The sequence below is a fragment of the Vombatus ursinus genome, unplaced genomic scaffold, assembly GCF_900497805.2.
Source record: "Vombatus ursinus unplaced genomic scaffold, bare-nosed wombat genome assembly UNPS02001419.1, whole genome shotgun sequence".
In the NCBI taxonomy this organism is placed as follows: Eukaryota; Metazoa; Chordata; class Mammalia; order Diprotodontia; family Vombatidae; genus Vombatus; species Vombatus ursinus.
This window is the reverse complement of record NW_020941197.1, coordinates 22,634,207-22,656,711: the sequence shown is the minus strand read 5'-3', so window position 1 is coordinate 22,656,711 and position 22,505 is coordinate 22,634,207. Positions and strand designations below refer to the sequence as shown.

Sequence of the window (22,505 nt, the reverse complement as noted above, 5' to 3'; positions counted from 1 at the left end):
GCTCAGGAAAAGTTGTGGCCCTGGGCCGCGCTCCAGACTTGTGGCTGAGACCTAGCTCCTCTCTCACCACAGTCACAGACTTTTCCCACTGACCTTCTAAGTTGTCTTTGGCTTTCAGGGGTTGAGAAGTCTGGAAACCACCACAGCTGCCTGTGATTCTGTCCTCATTTCTTTCTCTTTGTAAAAAAAAAAAAAATTAAAGTCAAGAGTTATTAAGGATCCAGATTTTTGGGGAAAATGATTAGGACTTTAAGGAAAGAAAAATTGAAAGCCACTAGGTGGTGCTTCAACCCAATCCTGTCTATTTCATTATGCAAAGTGGCAAAAACTGGGAAAAAGAGAAATTCAGTATTTTTTGACCTCCCACATAACTATTCCCTTGTATGTCCCAAAACTTAAGGTTGTTTGCATAACTTTGGGGGATCACTCACAAAAGAAATGGACATACCTATTCCAATGGGGAGAAACATGTTTTTACTCCAAGGTTGAGTTGTGCCTTGCCTTCCAACTGGATCTTAAGAATAGTCTTTTTTTCCCCTTCTTCTTTTTACAATGTTTGTGGGAAGTGACTAGCTCAAGGAAGGTATATTCCTCTGTATTATAAATTAGAGAAATTTGACCATGCCCCGGCTAGTCAGAATGAGGCCTCAAAATCTGCAGAAGTCTGAAATACAGTGTTTTCAATTAAATCTCTGTTTCTTAGGCTTTGGGGTCAAGTCACCCTGGGTGTTGTGGGATTTTTGAGGGTATTACTGAGTTCCAGGTATTCATATACTGTTTGTATCCTACACTAATGGTCTTTTCTACATTCTCACTCCTTACCCCTGCAGCCTTCTCTTTCGTCATTTTAGATCTTCTGTGAAGTTGGGGCCACAGAAAGGAAGCTGCTAGGTGGTGATAAGGCAAACTAAGTGAACTTTGGGTTTGTTTGCAGCTTTTTTTGGGTGGAAAGTTTGTTTGGGGGGGTTTGAGGAAAGGAGAAAGAGTCATAGAAACCTCTGAGAAGTCCATAAGATGAAAAAGTGGGGGGAACCACTGAACTGAACTTCAAGTTTGGTTATTGGTTTTTAAGAGCAGTATGATGAACAATTCATCCTGAAAGGAAGAGGAAAATTATAAAAGTTCATAGATTTCTGTGCTGTTAGGGACTTTAGCAGCCATCTAGTCCAACCCTATCATCTAAAAGACTTGTCTAAGGTCACACAGTTAGTAAGTAACAGTGTTAGGATTTGAACTCTGATCTTCACAACTCTAATTTCAGAATGCTTTCCATTGTACCATACTGCCTCCTAGCGGACTCTAAAACCCTTGTTATTGCTTTCCCTGCAGGCCAGACTGGGGTAGCTAGGTGGCGCAGTGGATAGAGCACTGGGCCTGGAGTCAGGAAGACTCACTTTCCTGAGTTCAAATCTGGTCTCAGACGCTTACTAGCTGTCTGACCCTGGGCAAGTCACTTAACCCTGTTTGCCTCGGTTTCTTCATCTGTAAAATGAGCTGGAGAAGGAAACGGCAAACTGCTCTAGTATCTTTAAAAAAGAAACAAAACCAATGTAGCTTCTTCTCAATCCATTAATTGTATCTTTCTCTTTGTCTATCACCTTAAATGATAAGGCCAGAAATTGGGCCCAATTCAGTTCATCTCTTTTATGTTCCATTCAACACATATTTGCTGGGCATGTTCTATGTAGGCAATGTACTAAGCACAGATGATACAGAAAAGATAAAGAAGATAGCTGCCTTCGAAAATTCATTGCCCTTAAATTTTTTACAGTCTAGTAATGGAGGTAAACCCTGTGCACAAATACTGTAGTACAAGATAGAACTTGGTAAGATCATTGGAGAGATTAAAGAAAAAAGAAATACCAAGCTTGATGCTCAGAGGTTTCAGAGAAGGAAAGAGAGAGCACATTAGTTGAGGGCAGGTAGAGCAGGATTAGAGAGAACTTCATGGAAAAATGTTATGTTTTTAGGGAAAAAAAGAAAAAGAGCATTTCTAGGAAGATGAATTTGAACCCAGCAATACACATCTGACTGCTGACCTATATTGCATGGCCTCTGATGGAAAAAAATAAAACAGGTAAACATTTCACATTTAAAAAAAAAAGAAGAAAAATGTTATGTTTTGTTCTCTAGCAACTCTGGCAGAATACTACCAAAAATGGACCCTTTCCAAATGGAAAACAAAGATCACTGGTTATGGGGTGTGCATCCAGCTTTAGTCCAACATTGCTTCAGTCAAGCTGAGCACAAGCTTATGAATACTGGGCTTCAATCTTTTGGGACAGGCCTAGGTATATCTGGGTCGAAGAGCATGTACTGTTCAGTAAATTTCTGTGTTCGATTTTATGGTTTTCCAGAATGAGTTTCCCATTCACAAGTCTACCAACAGTGAATCGACATACCTGCTTTCCACAGCCCCTCCAACATTTGTAACTTTGGTCTTTTGTCATTTTTGCCAATCAAATGAGAATGATGTAGAATCTCAAAATTGCTTTTAGGTCCTGTGGGTACAAAAATATTTATAACAAGTATAAATATTTGCTATATATTAAAAATAATCAATGTATAATAATGCATAATATTATATAATTGATAATAAACTATAGTGGAATAAATATAAATATAAATATGTATCATATAATAATAAACAAGTAATTATTTTATAACACATAATATTATACAATCAATAACAAACCACTGAAACATAAATAATAGCTATAAATATTTTCTATATAATATTAAATAATCAATTTATTATAATACACACTATATAACTAATAATAAAATATAAATGCACGCTTGCTATATTATAATTGATTAAAAAGCAAAATAAAACAAAATAAAACAAAAATACTTAGAAGTCTTTTTATGGAGGCAAAAAAATGGAAATTAAATAGATGTCCATCAGTTGAGGACTGGCTGAACAAATTATCGCATATGACTGTGATGGAATATGATTGTGCTGTAGGAAGTAGATTATTTCCACGAGGCTTGAAAAAACTTGTATAAATACACATAGAGAAAAGTGAGAAGAACTAAAAGAATGATTTATAAAATCAATAAGATAAAAACAATTTTGAGGACTTTTATAAACTTATAAAGAATGAAATGAGCAGAACCTGCAGAACAATTTATACAATAACAACACTGTAAAGACAAGCACCTTTTAAAGCTGCAGAAACTATGATCAATGCAAGGACCATCCATGATTCCACAGGACCAGCGATGAAACATGCTGCTCTCCTCCTGACAAAGAATTGATGGATTTAGGACGAAGAATGAGACATTTTTGAACACAGCCAATGAGGGAATTGATTTTGCTTGACTGTGCACATTTGCTGCAGTGAATTTGTTTTACTTATTATTATCATTAATTATTTTTCCAATAGGGTAGGAGATAGGTGAGAGAGAAAATAGATCTATATGAATTACAAATAAAATTCAATAAAAAATATTGGGCATTAGCATGGATTCGAGAGTTTCAGTTCTTGTTCATATGTGGCTTCTCACACTTGTATTTGCAGGGGTATGTGGCTGAAGTTCTGTGTAAGTGTCATAATCTATAAGTTTCCTGCCTTTGATTGCAGGGAGGTGGGGGGGACTGAAGGTAGTGCTTTCTCATAGGATCACGAATTAAAGACTAGAAGGGTCTTAGAGTCCCCACTGGCCTCTCATTTTACAGATGAAGAAACTGAGGCACAGAGAAATTAAGTGACCTGCCCAGGGTCACACAGCTTTTAAGTAACTGAGGCAGGCCTTCTTGACTCCAACAACACCTTGTAGCTGCTCCTTTATTTTCCATGCATAAACCAGTGAGACTATTCCAAGGATATCAGGTAGATGAGCAAGTATCCCTTCCAATAACATCAATCATGCATGCCAAGATACACTCTCACTAAGAGAGTGAGGGAGAATCCAGTATAGGAGATACCTTAGTGTCCTATGAATAGGGCCTACCAGGCCTAGGCCAGATAGTGAAATAAAGAGAGTTCATCTTTATCATTCTCCTTATTGTACCTTTGGGTATATCCACCTTCCTTTTTAAGCCCGGGACTATTCCACATTTCTCATGTTGCCTCTGCCTATCTTAATCACTGGTCCTCTCCCTGAGGGAGAGGTCTCATGGTGGTATGGAAAACACATGGGACTAGGTTAGGTGGTGCAGTGGCTGGAGTCCTGGACCTGGAATCAGGAAGACCTGAATTTGAATCCTACCTCAGACTCTTATTAGCTGGGTTACTGATCCAGGACAAGTCACTTACCCTCATCTGTAAAATAGGGATAATAATAGCACCTACCTCATAGGGTTGTGAGGATCAAATGAGATGTAGGAAAAGTGCTTTGTCAATCTTAAAGTACCATACAAATATTATTATTATTAAGAATAATTCTTACTTTCTACCTAACTGGATTTGAAGTAATGGACAAATTATTTAATCTCTTTGGGCCTTTTCATCTGTGAAAGAGATAAATGGTTCTTCCTTCATAACCTTGCAGAGTGGTTGTGAGAGGATCAAATAAGATAATGGGCATCTTGAAAAAGAAATTACTGTGTAAATGTGAGACATGCCAATCAATCAGCAAGAATTTACATTATTAAGTATAGGCACTGTGTTAGGGGATAGAAATACAAAGATAAAAAAGAGATAGCCTCTGTCCTCAATAAGAATACATTATATAATATATGTAAATAAATAATGCATTTTATATATAATATATATAATGTATTCTCATTGGCTATGAGAATATGTATACATTTAGAATATGTATTCTCTATATGAATAGCCTCTGCCTTCAATGAGAATGCATCATATATAATGTGTGTATGAATGAATATGATGCATTTTCATATTCTCATGTGTATTTCCTAGTTCCATGTGTTTTCTATAGCACCATGAGGAAGAAGGGATATATATATGTATATATGTATATATATATGATGTATGTATATGTGTATTGTGTGTATATATATATATATATGTAATATATATATATAAATAAATATAATTCTCATTGAGGCCAGATGGTATTCAATATTCTCATTATATATGAGTGTATAAATATGTATATATATAAATATATAGACATATATAAATATAGACACATTTTAATATTTCAACAAGCATCCAATAATTCAACAAGCTTCTATCTAAGGCAGGGGGTACAAAGAGAAAAAAAAAAACACCACTACAGAAAAAGCCCCTGTACCCAAAGAACTTAACATTCTGCTTATCCTTCCCTTAGAGCTCTTTCTATTTATCTGACAAAGTAATTCCAGTGAAGACAGTAGGGTTGGAAGGGTACATAGGAGGAAACTGAAACCCAGAGAGGATAAGTGCCTTGCCCATACAGAAGTGGACTTTGAGCTAGAATTCTTTGTTCCTAAATTCATTGTTCTTTCCAGGGCACCACGCTGTCTAATATCTAAAAAAGTTACTCTTATGTTTTAAGGTTTATATATACTATATATATATAACATCAAGCTTTACATATGTGTAATACATACATACACATACATAATTTGAGCCTTACAACCTGGCAAAGTAGGTTGTGTTGGTATTAATATCTCTGTTATGTGATTTTTTTTTTTAAACTGAGGCCTTGGAGGCATCTTCCAAAGTCACAGTCAAGTATCAGAGCCAAGATTGGAACTTAGATCTTCTGACTCTGAGTCCGATGCTCTTTCATCTACACCATGCTGCATCAGATGATAATGTGTAAACTCCCTCCCAAGTAGCGTGTGTTCGTAGTAGATTGTCTACCTAGTCATATACCCAAAGGGTTATGGGTGGGGATCATCTGGAAATGTTTTAGGTCAAGTGGCCTTCTAATGATCTTCCAAATCATGCAACACGGGTAAAGGTAAGTAGGGAAGGGTTGTTGACAATTAATACAGGTATGGAAATTAATAGCATCTTCCCATTGTTTAGGAATTATAATCCAAGAGACTCAGAGCACCAAGTGAGCCTCACTGTTACCTGTGCCTAAGGCTGCCTATCATCCTCCCTTGACATGCATGAAGCAGGTCTCTTTATTTAGGTGCCTCTTTTTTCCTTTCTTGAACAGGCCCTGCACACATATTTCATGGTGCTTTCCAGGGACAGAGGACAGAGAGGGAGAACTGACAAAAAAGTGTGAAATGTTGCAAGGGTGGTTTTGTAGACCCAGAAAATTCTGATGAATTTATGAACTTACATGAACAGAACATCCAAATGTTATGAGTGATTCACTCACCATTCCTTTATGATTCCAATAAAGAGCTGAAGAAGCCAAGAACATTGGTTACAAATAGCTGATCAGGGGCCAAAGACAGTTTAGCCTAGAGAGGTAATGTGAGCTAATCCATCGTGATAGCCAGTGAGGAGCTAGTGAACTTGACTTCTCTCAAGGTAAGATTGAGCTCAAGGATCATCTTTGACCTTTGACACAAGGCTCTTCCTGACCCTTCCCCTATCTCTCTTTCCCACCCCAATCCAGTCATTAGAACTCTCCCTCACTTCCTAAATTACTTTGTATTTATTTTTAATTTATTTGTCTATGTTCTCCCAAGTAGGTTGTTAAGTTCCTTGAAGGGTTTTTGTTTATATCTTCAGTGCTTAGCAGTGTCTCATATGTTTGTTGTTGTTCAGTCATTCCAGTCATGTCTGGCGCTTCATGACCTCATTTGGGGTTTTCTTGGCAAAGATGCCTGAGTGCTTTGCCATTTCCTTCTCCAGCTTATTTTACAGATAAGGAAACTGAGGTAAACAGGGTTAAGTGACTTGTCCAGGGTCATACAACTAATAAGTGACGGAGGCTGAATTTGAACTCAGGTCTTCCTGATTCCAGACTCAGTACTCTATCCAGTGTGCTACCCAGATGTCTGTGTCTGATATTTGCAGACACTTAAATCTTTGGTTGAATGAGCTCTAGTTCTCCTTCTGGTTTGCTAAATGGTGTTAATCAAGTCGTGACACTTTTTTCCTCCCTCTATGTTCTCAAATGGAAAATAAGGATTGTAACCACTGATTTTTATCCATTGGAAAGGAGTGTTTTCAGGATGAATTAGATAATGTCTAGAAGACATTTCTGAGCTCCTTAACCTGAGGTGCAACAGAAACATATTTACATTGATAGGCAATTAGGTGGCACAGTGAATCAAGTGATGGGCCTAGAGTCAGGAAGACCTGAGCTTAAATCTGGCATCAGATACTTGCTAGCTATGTGACCCTAGGCAAGTCACTTCACATTTGTTTACCTCAGTTTCCTCAACTGTTAAATGGGAATAATAATAGCAATTGCCTCCCAGGGCTATTATGAGGACCAAATGAGGTAATATTTGTAAAGCGCATAGCACATAGTAGAGGTTATATAAATTCTGACTATTATTATTATTATTAACATAAAACTTTATGATTAGCTATTTCAATTGTTTCTCACCTTTCCCTCAAAAACTACATGACCATACCACTGGAAAGTGAAGGACTTTTAGCGGAACCTTTCAGTTCATTTTTTCCTTTCCTAATTGAAAATGAAGTTCTGTTCCATGTAAACCAGAATCACACAGAATCAGATCTTCATGTCTACTAATGCCTTCTGCACATTTTGAAGCTCATATTCATGGCGTCAGGGTCAGGAAGTTAGAATAGATAAGATATAGAATTATAGATTTTTAGAGTTGGAAAGGATCTGACAGGTCACCTAGTCCAACCTAAACCCAATTCTCTCTACAATAGTAGCTCTCAAGATGTGGCCTGGGGATTCTTAGAAGTCCCCAAGACTCTTTCAGGGGGTCCACAAGGTCAAAACTGTTTTCAAAATAATACTAAGATATTTTAATGTCTAATAAGGTAAATATCCCTAGATATAACCCATACAAACAAAAGTTTTTAGGTGGAGGATCCTCAATAATTTTAAGAGTGTAATGGGGTCCTGAGATGAAAAAGTTTAAGAAGTTCTGCTCTACAACATCCCTGCCAAGTGTCATTTTGTTTCCACTTCAAGAAATTTCATTATGGAACCCCACCTCCCAAAGTAGTTTAATTTCACCTTTGGACAACACTTATATTTAGGGATTTTTCCCCACCTCTTATATTGCACTAAAATCTGCTTTCCAACAACTCCTTCTCATTGCTTCTAGTTCTGCTCTCTACTGTCAAGTAGAACAGGGCTAATCTCCTTTGACACGATGGTAGAACATTTATAATATTTGAAGACAACTTCTATGATTGCTTAATTTTTTTATGAGGGTTAAACATGTCCTGGTCCTTCAAATTGTCCTTGTATGGCATGGTTTCAAGTTTTCTTACCACAATGATCATCCTATCTTGGACAAAATCTTAACTAAGGAGAATAAGGCAATAGAACTAATAAAAAGAATTTGCAAATGGGAAAAAGGAAGAAAGTTTTCAATACCTTAGCAGAAATAAATTTTAACCAGACACAATTTAAAAAAAAAACCCAACTTATTTTCTCTCATGAAACATGGGAGAAAATGAGCAAGACTCTTGAAGAAGAGAGAAAATGAACTGTCTTCATCTTGTATTGGACTGGTAACTGTTGTGATTTGGCTTTCTCAGGAAAATCAAGATGTAGAATTAATCTCTACTTCTTAATGTAGTAAAAATGACTTAATCTGTTCCATTTTTTTTTACTCAAGTTATATTGGTCTTGGAGAGAAGAGCCACTGCATAGCTTGTGGTTATGACTTCAGTTTAAACACATTGTCCTGAAGGTCAGTCTCCTACTAGTTCAGTGTCAATACCTGATATCATGGCAGGTATTGTTAATCTGAAGTGGAAGGCCATGAACTGGTTCGTTGGCACTACTTGGGACATAACAAAGCCTAAAGTGTTCCCCTTAAAGATTCTGTAGTTCAGAACCATACCCAAAAGAGATCAAAGGAAAAAGGGAAAAAACACCTCTATATACTAAAATATTTCTAGCAACTCTTTTTGAAGCGGCAAAGGAAAAATTATGACATATAAATGTAATGGAGTACTATTGCACTATAAGAAATGATGAAAGAAATAGTTTCATAAAACACCTGGAAAGATTTGTTTGATGAATTGATGCCGAGTAAAGTAAGCAGAACCAGGATATAGTTCATACAGAAACAACCACGTTGTAAAGACAAACAACTTTGAAAGATTTAAGAATTCTAGTCCGTACAAAGACCAACCACAATTCCAGGGGGCCAATGATAAAGAATGCCATCTACTTCTTGACAGAGAGGGGATAGGATAGACTCAAGATGCAGAATGAGACATATTTTTGAATGTGGTCAATGTGAGAATTTGTTTTGCCTGTGGGGATTTGCTTTTATATGTTTTGTATGCTATTGGTGTTTTTTTTTTTGTTTTTTGTTTTTTGTTTTTTTGCTTTATTGCAATGGGGAGGGAGAATGGGAAGGAAAGAAAATAAATACCTGTTAATTGAAAAAAAATTCAATTCAATAAGGTCATCTAGTTCAATTGCTTAATTTTATAGATGAGGAAACAGAATTAGAGAGATTAAAGGACATGTTCAGTGTATGACAGGATTGAGATTTGAACCCAGTGTTCTGACTTCAGACCCAGGATTCTTTCCACTGTACCACACATTGCTTTGAGGGAAGAAAATACACATGTAGGATGACTAAGTGTATATGAAAATAGACATCTAGACTAAAATATGTATTTTGTCTTGTACTTAGAGTCCAATGGATTGTTGAAGCTGTCTGCGTTTCCTATTTCAAGACTTTCAATGGGAGGGCAGCAGCAGCAGCAGCAAAACACCTTTTAAAAGCTCCCATTGCTTTTTTCATATGTCTTGGGATGGAAAATTGCAACACCATTTACAAGACGTTTAGAAATCCTTTGGTATGAAAAGTGAGAAGCATTCCAAGATGCTGGGGCTAAGAAGCTACAGTAGATGACTTGAGAGTAGGAGTTATGATTAACTAAAGCATTCCAACAAGAAGCATCTGTTTTTTTCCTCTCCCCAAAGCAATATTAAAAAAAAAGGCAGTAGAAGCGGGCCATTTGCAACATTTTCCACCATTCTCTTTCAACTAAAACCCAAATTCCATTAGCTTCTGTCATCCTATCAAGGGAGAGGAACTTAGGTCTTCACTGCCAATGGAGCCCTAATCACTTTTAATGGTGGAAGATTATAGCCCCTGTTCCCTGGCTGGTGATTAAACGAAAGGAGTCCAGGGAGGAGCTGGATGTGAAATTTTACCCCCATGCCAAGCTTTGCTAGGTCCCCCCCAACTTTCAGATTTCTATCCAAAACATGCTTACTTTGGCAGGCTCCCCAGAGGGCCATGAAATCATAGCAAACACACTGTCCAGTCCCTTACCTCTGCAGGTTGGTAGACAGACTAAAAGACTTGCAAACTAGGACTGTTCTCCAGAACACTTTGGTTAGGAAAGAGCGAATAGATACGTATGTAATGAATGTGTATACCCTCCCCAGACTGACTGGATATACATTTTTAGCACTATCGGCTACATCTTGCCAAGCACAGCTTTCTCCAAAGCTGTTGCTTCTCCTCAAGTTTTTAATCTTCTTTGCTTAGCTTCTCAGTTCAAATTGTTTATTTTTCTGGCCTTTAATGACTACTTTTCTAGGAGTTTGAGAAGCTAAGTTATAATTATAGACATTGGGTTCGGATAGCATCAATGAGTTTAGTGTGCTAGATAGAGTTGAAAAGCACCTTAGTGATAAGCTCCTTGACAGACGGCATTTTTCAATGCTTCGTATTTGTATACCTAGCACCCGGCATAATGCCTGGGCCATAGTAATAAATAAATATTTGTTGATTGATCATCTAGTCTAGCATTTTCCAATTGCCGGTCCATGGGTGAGAAATGTTTATTAGCCTACAGAACTTTGAATACAAAAGGCTCTTGAGACTGCTTAAAACCTATGAACTTTACCACATGAAACAATTACTATGAGGAATTCAGAGAAATACAGAAAGTTGTATAAACTGATACAGAGTAAAAAGTACATAATACTAGACATAATGACTATGATAAAGTAAAGAGAAACAGTATTACAAGACATCAGAATTAAGATTAAAAGCTATTGACAACCTTGGTCCCATAGTACTAATGATGAACAGACTTCCCTCTTCTTTCTAACAAGGTGGTAGACTGTGGAGGAAGATGCTCCTTATTGCTGTTGCTGTGTGAGTTGACTTAACTACTTGTTACTATTATTATAGATGCTATTGGGAAATGACTATAGTGTTAAAAATGAAACAAAACAAAATCGATAATGTGTCTTAAAACTATACCTTAAAAACAAAATTCCAAGCTTCTTGAACATTCTTATCCATCTGAAGTATAATTTGGATTAGTCATAGAATTTAGAGAGATGTAATTCAATTTGAGGAAACTGAGGCTCTGAAAGGAAATGGAACTCAGGTCTTTTAACTCTAACTCCTTGGCCCTTTTCACTAAAATAGTGGGAAACATATAGTTATACTTGCCACATCACAGGGGTTAGGGGCATAGCACCTCCACAATCTGGAAAATCTGCATAAATTTTTTTGGCCCTCCCTTCATACCAGAGAAGTCTGAATTATTATGGTATTAAAAGATAAAATATGTTGATATTATACAATACTACACATACATTTTATGCATTTCTGAGTTTCTAGATTTTTTCTGTTTTGTCTGCTGTCCTTTGTGCGTCATCTGTGACTTCAGCAAAACTCCCCCCAAATTCCCATTTAATTTATTATGCCAACACACAATATATGTAAACTGCGATGAGGAAAGTTGTGATGTGGAAGGTTTAACTCTAACTAGTCCTGAGTGCATCATTTCATAGATGATCTGAGACTTGGAGACGTTATGACTTGCCTAAGGCAGCTAGGTGGTGCCATAGTGCACAGAGCACCAGGCCTAGAGTCAGGAAGACTCATCTTCATGAATTCAAATCTGGCCTCAGGTGCTTTATTAGCTGTGTGACCCTAGGTAAGTCACTTAATCCTGTTTGCCTCAGTTTCTTTACCTGTCAAATGATCTGGAGAAGAAAATGGCAAACCTTTCCAACATGTTAATGGTACCTTTCCAAGGCATACCATTAACATGTTGGAAAGGTTTGCCATTTGCCTTGGAAACCTTTCCAAGAAAACCCCAAATGGGGTCACAAAGAGTTGGACATGGCTGGAATGAATGAATAAGGCAGACTTGCCTAAGGTCACACAATTGGATTGTAGTGGTGCTAGGACTAGGATTCTGGTTTCTTGTCTCTATAGTCAGTATTCTTTCTTTTATATCACATTTCTTCTTGAGTTAAGTACATATCCTTTCTGTTTCCACAAAAGTTTTGGCAGAGGTGAGACTGGGGCAGCAGATTATGGGATCACAGATTTAGAGCTGAAAGGGACCTGCTGATCCAATCCCCTCATTTTACAAATGAGGAAGCCAAACCACAGAGCAGTTAAATTACTTACCTAGCAACATATAGCTAGGAAACACTGGGGAAGGGATTTGAACCTAGGTCTTCCTCACTCCAAGTCTAGTGACCAATCCAAGCTGCCTCTCTGGCTATTGACAGAATAAAGGAATAGGCCTGGTGGCCCGGCTGGGCTGAAATCAAGTGTTCCTGGGTAAAGTGTTGAAAACTGGAGGCTGGAAATCAGTCTGTTTGTTTATTTTCATAAAAATTGCTCTGCCCTAACTCTTGATATGTGTGAGGCTTAGGGATATATGAATTTGTGAGAATTTAAAACCAAAACATCAGTCAAAACTACATTAACCAGAAGATAAAACAATAAAGTTATTACCTCAGGTTTCTGACTTTTTAATTCTCTGGGGAAACACAAGAATTTAAATATCTAACATTTCAGTAATAGGAACACTTCATAATTTTGTAACTGGTGCCAAGCACATTGAGTTCTGTGAAAATTTGGAATTTTAGATTCCAAATCTTCTGGATATGTTGCTATCCTAAACAGCAGGGGCTCCCAGATAATATTGTAGGTTGCTTTCATATTAATTTTCTCCAAATACATGATGTGTTTTTATTTTCTTTGCAAGCTAATTAATTTTCCTAATATAATTCAGCTTTCTATTCTGCTCCCATTAAATTCTGAGCTCAAGTCGCTGTCCACTTGTAGAATTTGACTAAAATACATGTGATGACATGGAACAACTCAGTAGTCTCTCCCTCTGGCCACGTCGCCTAACCCTAATCTGTGCTTGTTGCAATCTTCATCAGTGACCTCAAACTCTTCCTTGCTGCCAAAACCTGCCTTTTTTTAACACTAACTTTTTTTTTCATTCACATTAGATGGCAAGAGAAAAACATCACAATTTTGGAAGAGTAAAAAAAATTCAGTTAACCAAAAGGTCAGTGGACAGATTCATGTAGGCTATGATATATTACCAGGGTTGACTTGAATGTAAAAAATGTCATAAAAGGTGTCACTCACCCATGAGAATTAAGGTAAACAGACAGCCTGAATATTGCACTGATATATTTTGGATAGTAAAAGATTAAAAAAGAGGTTTTCATCACATTGGGTAGATACTCTTTGACAGAGTTGTGGAAGGACATGCAAGAGAACCTCACAGGATGAGAAGGCATGGATAGATTATGATTTGTAACTCCGGAGGTAGAATTCATATGGCTAATTCAGAATATTACAGATAATTTACAAAGTTAAAAATGTAAAGCTAATAAAGGAGAGGGCCTTAACTTTTGAAAACTGTTTTATACACTATAAAACCTTTCTTGATCCCCCTACTTGCTAGCTCCCAAATGGCCTTGTAGTTAATTGAACTGCAAATTTGGCAATATGATTATAAAGGATGGTTCAGGTGCAACAGCTGCTCTAGAGGCAGAATGAGCAATGCTTGACAATTATGTGGAATAGTAGAAAATGACCTCCAGCTTTTGAGCCTGAGTGCCTGGGAGAATGATGGTACCATTAACATAAATGTGGACGTTGAGAGTATGGGGCAGATTTGAGAAAGAAGATGACAAATTTGATTTGGGATCTGTTGCATTTGAGATGGCAGTGGGACATTCAGGTAGAGATGTCCTGAAGACAGTTGGAAATGTTGATCTGGAGCTCAAGGGAGATAGGCTAGAATGAGATTTGGGAGTCATCCTTATAGATTGATGTCAAAGGGTGAATATAGTAGCTAACATGTACATAGTAGTTGAAGATTGCCAGGCGTTTAGCAAAGGGCCTAACACATAGTAGATGTTTAATTAATAAATGTTTATTAATTGATTGATTGCTTTCCATACATAATCTAATTTGAAAGTCACAAAAATCCCAATGAGGTTGGTATTATGGGTATTATTATTGCCATTTTACAGATGAGTATACCGAGGCCAAGAGGTATTAAATGATTCACCCACGTCCACACAGTCAGAGTGTTGAGAGTGGCAAATCCAAGTATTTTTGACTCCAAGTCCAGCACTCTGTCCATTAGTCTGTGACTAATGTGACTGAGCTCTAGAGAGCAAGATGAGTAAGGTTTTAATTAGTCTTCTCAATTCCCTGCCGTAGTCGTAGCTCTGCAAGGAGGAAAGAAATTGTTACTCCCAACCTGTGCATTAGGTCAATATCAAGCCCTTCTGAGTTTCATTCTTATTCAGGATCTCAAAGCAAATCAATGCTCCAAATAGTGTTCAAAGCACCCAGCCTTCAGAGTACTCCCCAAACTCTTCTCATGTATTGCCTGGCCAGAACAAGGGAGCACTGTGGCTGGATGAGAATAAGCTGGGCTGCTGAAAACAAGGGTTGATGTTATCTGCCTCAGGAAGGGTTTGGTTCAGGTTTGGCTCCAACTAGCGTCTGACCACTGTTGTGTCTGCTTTATCCAAACTGCCTTTTGCCCATCAGACCTACTTATGCAAGCAGATAATGTCAGAGAGTCACTTAGCACACAGGAGGCAGACACTGGGTAAACAGAAAATAGTATTGCAGTGAAGTATGGCTGTTTCTCCTGTGTCTCACAAGATTAGCCCAGAAAAGATCCTTGTGATTGGGACTTCACAGGCATTCATTTTTACTTCAACAAGTCCTTCATTCCATAAGGGGAAAGTAGAAAGATTTTGTTTTGTTTTTTAATAAGGGATAATAATGAGGTATGGTTATTGATGCTGATGGAACTCTCAAATAAGTTTATGAACTTGGAATCAGGAAGATCTGAATTCTAATGCTACCTCAGACACTTACTGGGTCAGCCATGTGACCCTGGGCAAGTCACCTAACCTTACTCAGTTTCAGTTTCCTCACCTGTAAATGGGAATAACAATCCTCCCAGGATTGTTATTTTTTTTTTGTTTGTTTGTTTTGTTTTGTTTTTGTTTCACAAAATTATTCTTTTATTCCTTGGGGAAAACTGTTTATTAAAAAAAACTTTAAGAGCTTTAAAATTATTATTACTTTTGACTTTATCTTAATGATGAGAAAAAAAATCCTATTCCAATTATTCTAAAAATAATCTCTCTAGTTGGTATTATCTCAACACACCCTTAGCATATACCATTTTGAATTCTAAATGGTGAGTTGCAATTTGGGGGATTTGTTATCTAATCATTTCCTAAATGTTTGTGGAAGAAGGCTCAGAGTTGTTTCCAAGCATCAATTTGGGCCATGGAGTGGGCACTAACTTCTCCTTCCCAGATCACAAGTTTGCCCACCAAAGTGTGAAAGGAAACCAGGCACACAGGAAAATATGGGGGCTCAATATAGTGTCTTGTTGCAGGGTAACAGATAATCTTGGGTTTTTTCTTCCCATAGGCTTGTAACAATTTGGCAACTTTGTTGGCATAGAATTCACTTTTCCAGTTGTGGTCATCCAGACCAATGAGAAACAGGAAGCAACTCTCAGCCTTCTCAATTGGAATTAAGCTTCTTTGGTTGGGTTCCTCCAAAGGGTTGTTGAGAGCATCAACGATGTCTGCAAAACCAATTTTAGTCATCTCAATACGTTTTGGGTCACTACCCAGTGGGGGAATGGTCATACCCTTATAGTATAGCGTAGACCCTACATTTGCCATGGAGCCATTGAGGGTGACAGTAGCTGTGATGTCCTTTAAATGGGAGGCCATGGAGAGGCACAGATCACCCCCTTTATAAAATCCAAGCAGCCCAACTCCTCGACCCTTTACCTGGGAGTAGTTTTTCAGGTACTGGACAGCCTCTTCAAAGTATTCCAAACGAAGTTCCTTCATGTCTTTGGGGAAGTCCTCAACGGCATAGTATGCCAGGGCCAGCACAGTGAAACCATGTCCAGCCAACAGACTAGCTCTGTATTCAAACAGGCCACCTCCAGTTCCAAACATGTCGATGACCCCAGGGAAGGGCCCTGGGCTGATGCAGTTTAGGGTTTCAGGGGTGCTGGGACCCCAAAATCACAACACGCGGGTCCTGCCTGAAAGAATTCAACCCACCCTTCTTTCAGTCAAAGACAAAGTTTATTAGAACATCCATAATATTGGGCAGACTCTTAAGGAATCTGAACATTAGTAAGCTATTGTCTAGATTTTAAGAATCTGAGCAGTGACTAGATTATAAGAATCCCAGCCCTCCCAGGATTGTTGTAAGAATAAAATGAGAATTTTTTTTTAAAGTTTTACAAAGTGTTTTATAATATTTGTAAAATACTTTGCAAACCTTAAAGTGCTATGGAAATGCTGCTGTTGCTGCTGCTGCTACTACTACTACCACCACCACAATATTACTACTTCTACTACTACTATTATTACTACAAATACTATAATTACCCCTGCTGCAACTATTACTAGTATTACTACCACTGCAACAACTATTACTACTACCACCACCACTACTACTACCACTACAACTATTACTTCTACCACTACTACTACCACCACAATACTACTACTTCTACTATTACTAGTATTACTACAACTACTACAATTACTACTACTACAGCTATTACCAGTATTACTACCACTACTACAACAACAACTACTACTACTATTTGTACTACTACTAGTAGTATTACTACAACTACTACAAGTACTACCAGTACTATTACAACTACAACAACAACAACTACTACTACTACTACTACTACTACTACTACTACTACTCCCGAGAACACCTGGGCACCATTTTCAGTTCTGTAATCTAGTGCAGCTAGCAATGGACTTCTGGAGTCAGGATCCCTGAGTTCATGTTCTGGCTCTATGGATTCTTTAATGAGCTATATGACCCTGAGCAAGTTACCAGGTTTCTTTGTTTGTCCAATAGGGGAGAATAACACCTGCTCTCTGATCACAGGAGGACTGGAGAGATTGAAAAGAACAGCTTATGTTAAGATTATTTGCCAAAACCAGTTTATTATAGATGGAAGGAAATGAGAGTTCTTGAATCTCACTATTCTCAGATTCATCATTATATGTTATATATTATCTGCTATAATCAAGACATACATACATGTCCACCTCCCCACTAAACAGTTATGGAACATTTGAAGCTCCCACTGTGGTACCGGCCCTCACTATTGTCTTCCCTCTGAGATCTCCTTCCCTCTAGTCTGTCTACATCTTGTCTGGATGGTGCTCTGTGCCATGTTGTCTCCTTCACTAGAATGTGAGTTCCTTGAGGACCATGTTTTTGCCTTTCTTTGTATCACCAGCTAGGGGTGGGGGAACCTGCGGTCTCAAGGCCACTTGTGGCTCTCGAGGTCCTCAAGAGCAGCCCTTTGACTGAATCTAAACTTCACAGAACAAATCTCCTTAATAAAAAGATTTGTTCTATAAAACTTGGACTCAGGCAAGAGGCTGCACCCAAGGACTTAGAAGGCCATAATGTAGCCTCAAAGCTGCAGGTTCCCCAACCCTGGGACCCAGACCTTGGTATAGTCAGTGCTTAGAACATAGTAAGCCCTTAATAAGTTCTTGTTTTTGATTTTGATGACAACACAGCCAATCCCCTTATTCCACATAAATTGTCACAGAAAATCTATTCACAAAGATTCCGATTAGTCATCCAGGAAGAGAGCCTTTTGCACCACGGCGGGGCAAAAGAATTAGATCATGGACTTTAGAGATTATCTAGTTTCAAACCCCTCATTTTACAAAGTGAGCAAACTGAAGCCCAAGGTCACACAAGAAGTAACTGGCAAAATCCGAATTCCAACCCAAGTTCTTTGACTTCAAATCCAGCACTCTTTCCACATGTTTATTGTGTTAAAAAAAAGAAGAATAAACATTTGCTAAGTGTCAACTACATGATAATGATAATAGCTGACACATATAGTGCTTTAAAATCGACAAAGTTCATTATTTCATCATACCCTCACAATAAACCGATGATAGGTACCATTATTATCCCATTTTAGAAATGCAGAATCTGAGGCTCAGAGATGTTAAGTGATTTAATTATAGGTGCACAGTTGAGATTCAAGCCCAGGTCTTCCTTACTCTATGTTCAGTGTTTTTTTGTTGAGGAGACTCAGGGAAACAGAGGTTAAATGACTTGCCCAAGGTCACACAGCTAGTAAGTGCTTAAGGCTGACACTTCAGATTGTCTGCTTTAGGTCTTCCTGATCACAGACACAGTGCTCTAGCCACGTTGCCACCTAGCTGTCCCTAAGATCTACCTGAATACTTCACAAACCAGATTTTTTAAATGATGTACCATCAATTGGTGGTGAGGACTTGTCAAAGATTGTAAAGAATGTGGCTCAGACAGAACAGGACAACAATGTACATAGTAACAGCAACATTGTGTGATGCCTGACTTTGTTACACTTAGCTCTTCTGAGCAATGCAATGATCTAAGACAACTTGGAAAGACTCATGATGGAAAATGCTATCCACATCCAGAGAAAGAAGTATGCAGTCTGAACACAGATCAAAGAATACTATTTTCTCTTTTGTTGTTGTTGTTTTTTGTTTTTTCTTTCTCATGGTTTTCCCCTTTTGTTCTGATTCTTCTTTCTTTCATTCTTTCTTCATTCATGACTAATATGGAAATATGTTTAATATGATCATACGTGTATAGCCTATATCAGATTGCATGCTGTCTTGGTGAGGGGAGAGTGGAGGGGGGGATTTTAGAACTCAAAATCTTAAAAAAGTGAACGTTGAAAACTAAAAATTAATTAATTAATTTTTTATAAAAAGAATGTGGCTCAGAAATGCTTGAGTTACTCAAGGGTTTGAGTCCATTGCATACCTGGGAGAAGGGACAGTAAAGAAGTGTAATAAAGATTTTCAATTCACCCACAGGGCTATGGGAATAAGAACTAATTAAGTCAGTTTAAAATAGTGTCTGGTTACAATTCTAGCTCATTTTCTTGGTAGGCAAGTCATTTAGCCTCTGTCTGTCTTAGTTTCCTCAGCCATAAAATGGAAATAACAATAGCATCTGCATCCTAGGGTTGTTGTGAGGATCATATGAGAATAATATTTGTAACATACTAAGCACAGTACCTGGCACGCAGTAGGCACTTAATAAATGCTTATTCACTTCCCTTTCTCATCTTACTTAGGCCCTGCTGAAAAAAAGCTAGTGCAGTGCATACCACTCAACATCAGAGAGTTCTCTGGGCATCAACCAGCCTCTCTATTCCTCTATTTCAGCATCACAGGGCAAGTGGTTCCCAATCACCTTTTAGACAGAACCTATTGAGGAGGTGCTAGATTCTATTGGCTGTTACAAGACATGGTTTTGTCTTTGTTCTCCTCCAATCAAAATCCTTCAGCTCTGGTATCCACCAATTTTTAGCCATTCCTGTTTAAGACATCCTTCCAGGTGCTTCACTGGGTGCTCTCTATCAATGTTAAAACTTTAGAAAAAATATTTAATCAAAGGAGTAAAATAATCATTAGTGTGTTCCTATCAAATCTCAAACCATAACCCAGCCTAGCCCAGCCCACAAACGAGTCCCACTTTGTGGGCTCCAAACCTCTCCAAATAGCAAGAATGACAAAAACCCAGAATTTTTAGGTGCTTCTAGCCAGGAGCTGAGCAAAAAAGTTTTCTACTCACAAACTGTCAGATCTCAGAGACTGCTCTGACAAATGCAGGAATTGATGTGTCTCTCGAGTCCAAATGCACACAGATGGGGGCAGGAAGCCCACCAGCACCCACTTTACTTTTCCTTGGTGTTGTTGTCAGGTTCACCCTTCTCCTTCACTTTCAGAATCTGTGTTGTTCAGTTGTTCCATTCATGTCCAGCTCTTTGTGACCTCAATTGGAGTTTTCTCGGCAAAGATGCTGGAGCTGCTTGCCATTTTCTTTCTCCAGCTCATTTTACAGATGAGGAAACTGAGGCAAACAGGGTTAAGTGACTTGCCCAGGGTCACACAGTTAATAAGTGTCTGAGGCTGGATTTGAACTCAGGTCTTCTTGACTCCAGGCCTGATACTCCATCCACTGTGCACCTAACTGTAAGCTCTATTTATCTGCTCTTGAAAACTCATCCTTTTTGGGAAGTACTGAAGGTTAAAGGCTCCTAAACTAAGTCCTCCAGAGACTAGCAGCCAGGAAAACCAATATGGCTCTTGACATGTGTCCTCTCCCTCCACTCTTCAAAAGGCTATGCTCATGGATGTGCCTTCTCATGTTGACTGACAAATCTATCATTTGGGTTAAGTATAACCATGCTGGTACACACTTCTCCTGCTATATCAGCAGTGGGGATTCAAAAGTGTTATGGAATTACTCCACTTTATTGAGCTTGAAGGCATAATTAACAAAGGGCCATCTAATCTTTCCCGGGCTGAATAGTTATTTTAATAGTTCTTATTACCAGTATGGTTCTGATTTTAGAAACCATTGCACAGCTCGGCTCTTAAAACACTGACACAGAGAAGGCTAGAAGATTCCAGTGCCTACCTAGAGTTCCCTCCTGCCCCCCTTGCATTTTCCTAAGGCATTCTTTCAGAATGTCGTGATTTGAAAAGCCAGAAATATAGGATCAGTGGTAGTTTGATCTTTTCAACATTTCCAGCAGTAACAGTCTACTCGTTTATGTGTTTATGAGTATAATTTGGAGAGCTGTGTGAAGGAATTCTACACTAATGGGTCCTTGAAATAGTTATGAGGCACATAAAAATCTGAGTAATGGGGAGGTTGGAGGAGATTCTAGATGGGGCCTGGGCATTGCCAAATTATTTAGTTCAAGTGTAATCACAGAAAGAGATTACAAAGAGAATGGCTAAGGGGTAGAACTACCACATGCCTGTTCCCTTCTCTACTTTTCCCCTTCTAGCAGCTAGGCAGTGGTGGTAGTATTGGGAGGTACGATATAGCTAACTCTGTTGAATGACCCATCGTGGCTCTGGATGACTTTCCCAAAGACATTGCATACCTTAAGTCTGATACATTCTCTAATCACATCTAATCATGTCTTTCTGGGGCTTACAGCAGCATGCCCTATAATTGAAATTCTTATGGTCTTCTCAAAAGTCCCTTTGCAGGCAATTGTAGAGAGAACAATAAAATCATTCCATACCTTCTACCCCACAGCCATTCTCTTTGTAATCTCTTTCTGTGATTATACTTGGATCAAATAATTTAGGATCAATATCCTAACCCCTTCCCTTATGCAAGTTAGACTAGTTTTTCCTTAAAATGTATTGAGATATTCCTTGAGACTTGGTTGTCTCAGTGGACTAAAGATTAAAACCATTGACACCTCTTCCTCATTACCCCAGTACAAAGCAGCCAGGAGGAGCTGGAGGGGTCTTTAAGATTCTTGACTAGGGGATCACTTGCAATGGGAATTAACTCTAGGCTTCCTCAATGCCTATTCTTTTTGATTACTTCTCCTGCTAAAGCTAAGTAAATCTCTGTTAACTGCTGAACTACATAAAAGGGTTTTATTTTTTTTTTTCTAACATTGAACCTAAACTGCCAGGGGATGGCCTGGGTCTGGCCTACCCTGGCACAATAGGCTATTCTTACCACTCCTGGCAATAGCTAAATAGCTTCAGAGGCAGGGGTATGCCTTACCGGCTGATAAGAGCCAATTGTTAAATTTTCATTGGGAGCATTTCCACATTAAAAATTGACAATTGCCATGAGCCAAGGTCTTTATTATTCTGCTGATTGTCTAAACTTAAAGTGACAAAAAAAAAGTCACACTGTTGAGTCACATCGAGTTTGCAGTTCACTGAAGTCCTAGATCTTTTTTTTGTACAAACTGTTGTCTAGCTCTTCTAGTCAACTCTAAACCCTTCATGTACAGTTTCTTCGGAAATGAAGGATGAACAACAACAACAATACCGGCCCTTACGGCACCTTTGGGAGGAAATGAGTGGACACCAGTGTTTCCATTCCAAATTTAGAGGTACAGAGGCTAGTCCCAGAAATAAGTACAAACCTTTCCAAATTCATCCAATTAGTAACAGAAAAGACTAGAATTTAAATCTGTCTTCCAAATCTGGTATATTAACCAAGTGAGAACCAAGTCCCTCTCCAGATATGTGTACTTCGATTTGGGTTAACTGCCTTGTTATAGGATACTTGCCAAGCAGATCAGTACTGATCTGCGTATTTTTACATACTTCTGGGAGCTACTCAA

At 38.3% G+C, this 22,505-nt stretch overlaps 1 pseudogene; it reads right to left on the bottom strand.

Moving 5' to 3' along the window:
• Nucleotides 1-15,561: 15,561 nt before the first annotated feature.
• LOC114046489 overlaps nucleotides 15,562-22,505 on the bottom strand; it is a 73,743-nt pseudogene continuing 66,799 nt past the window's right edge.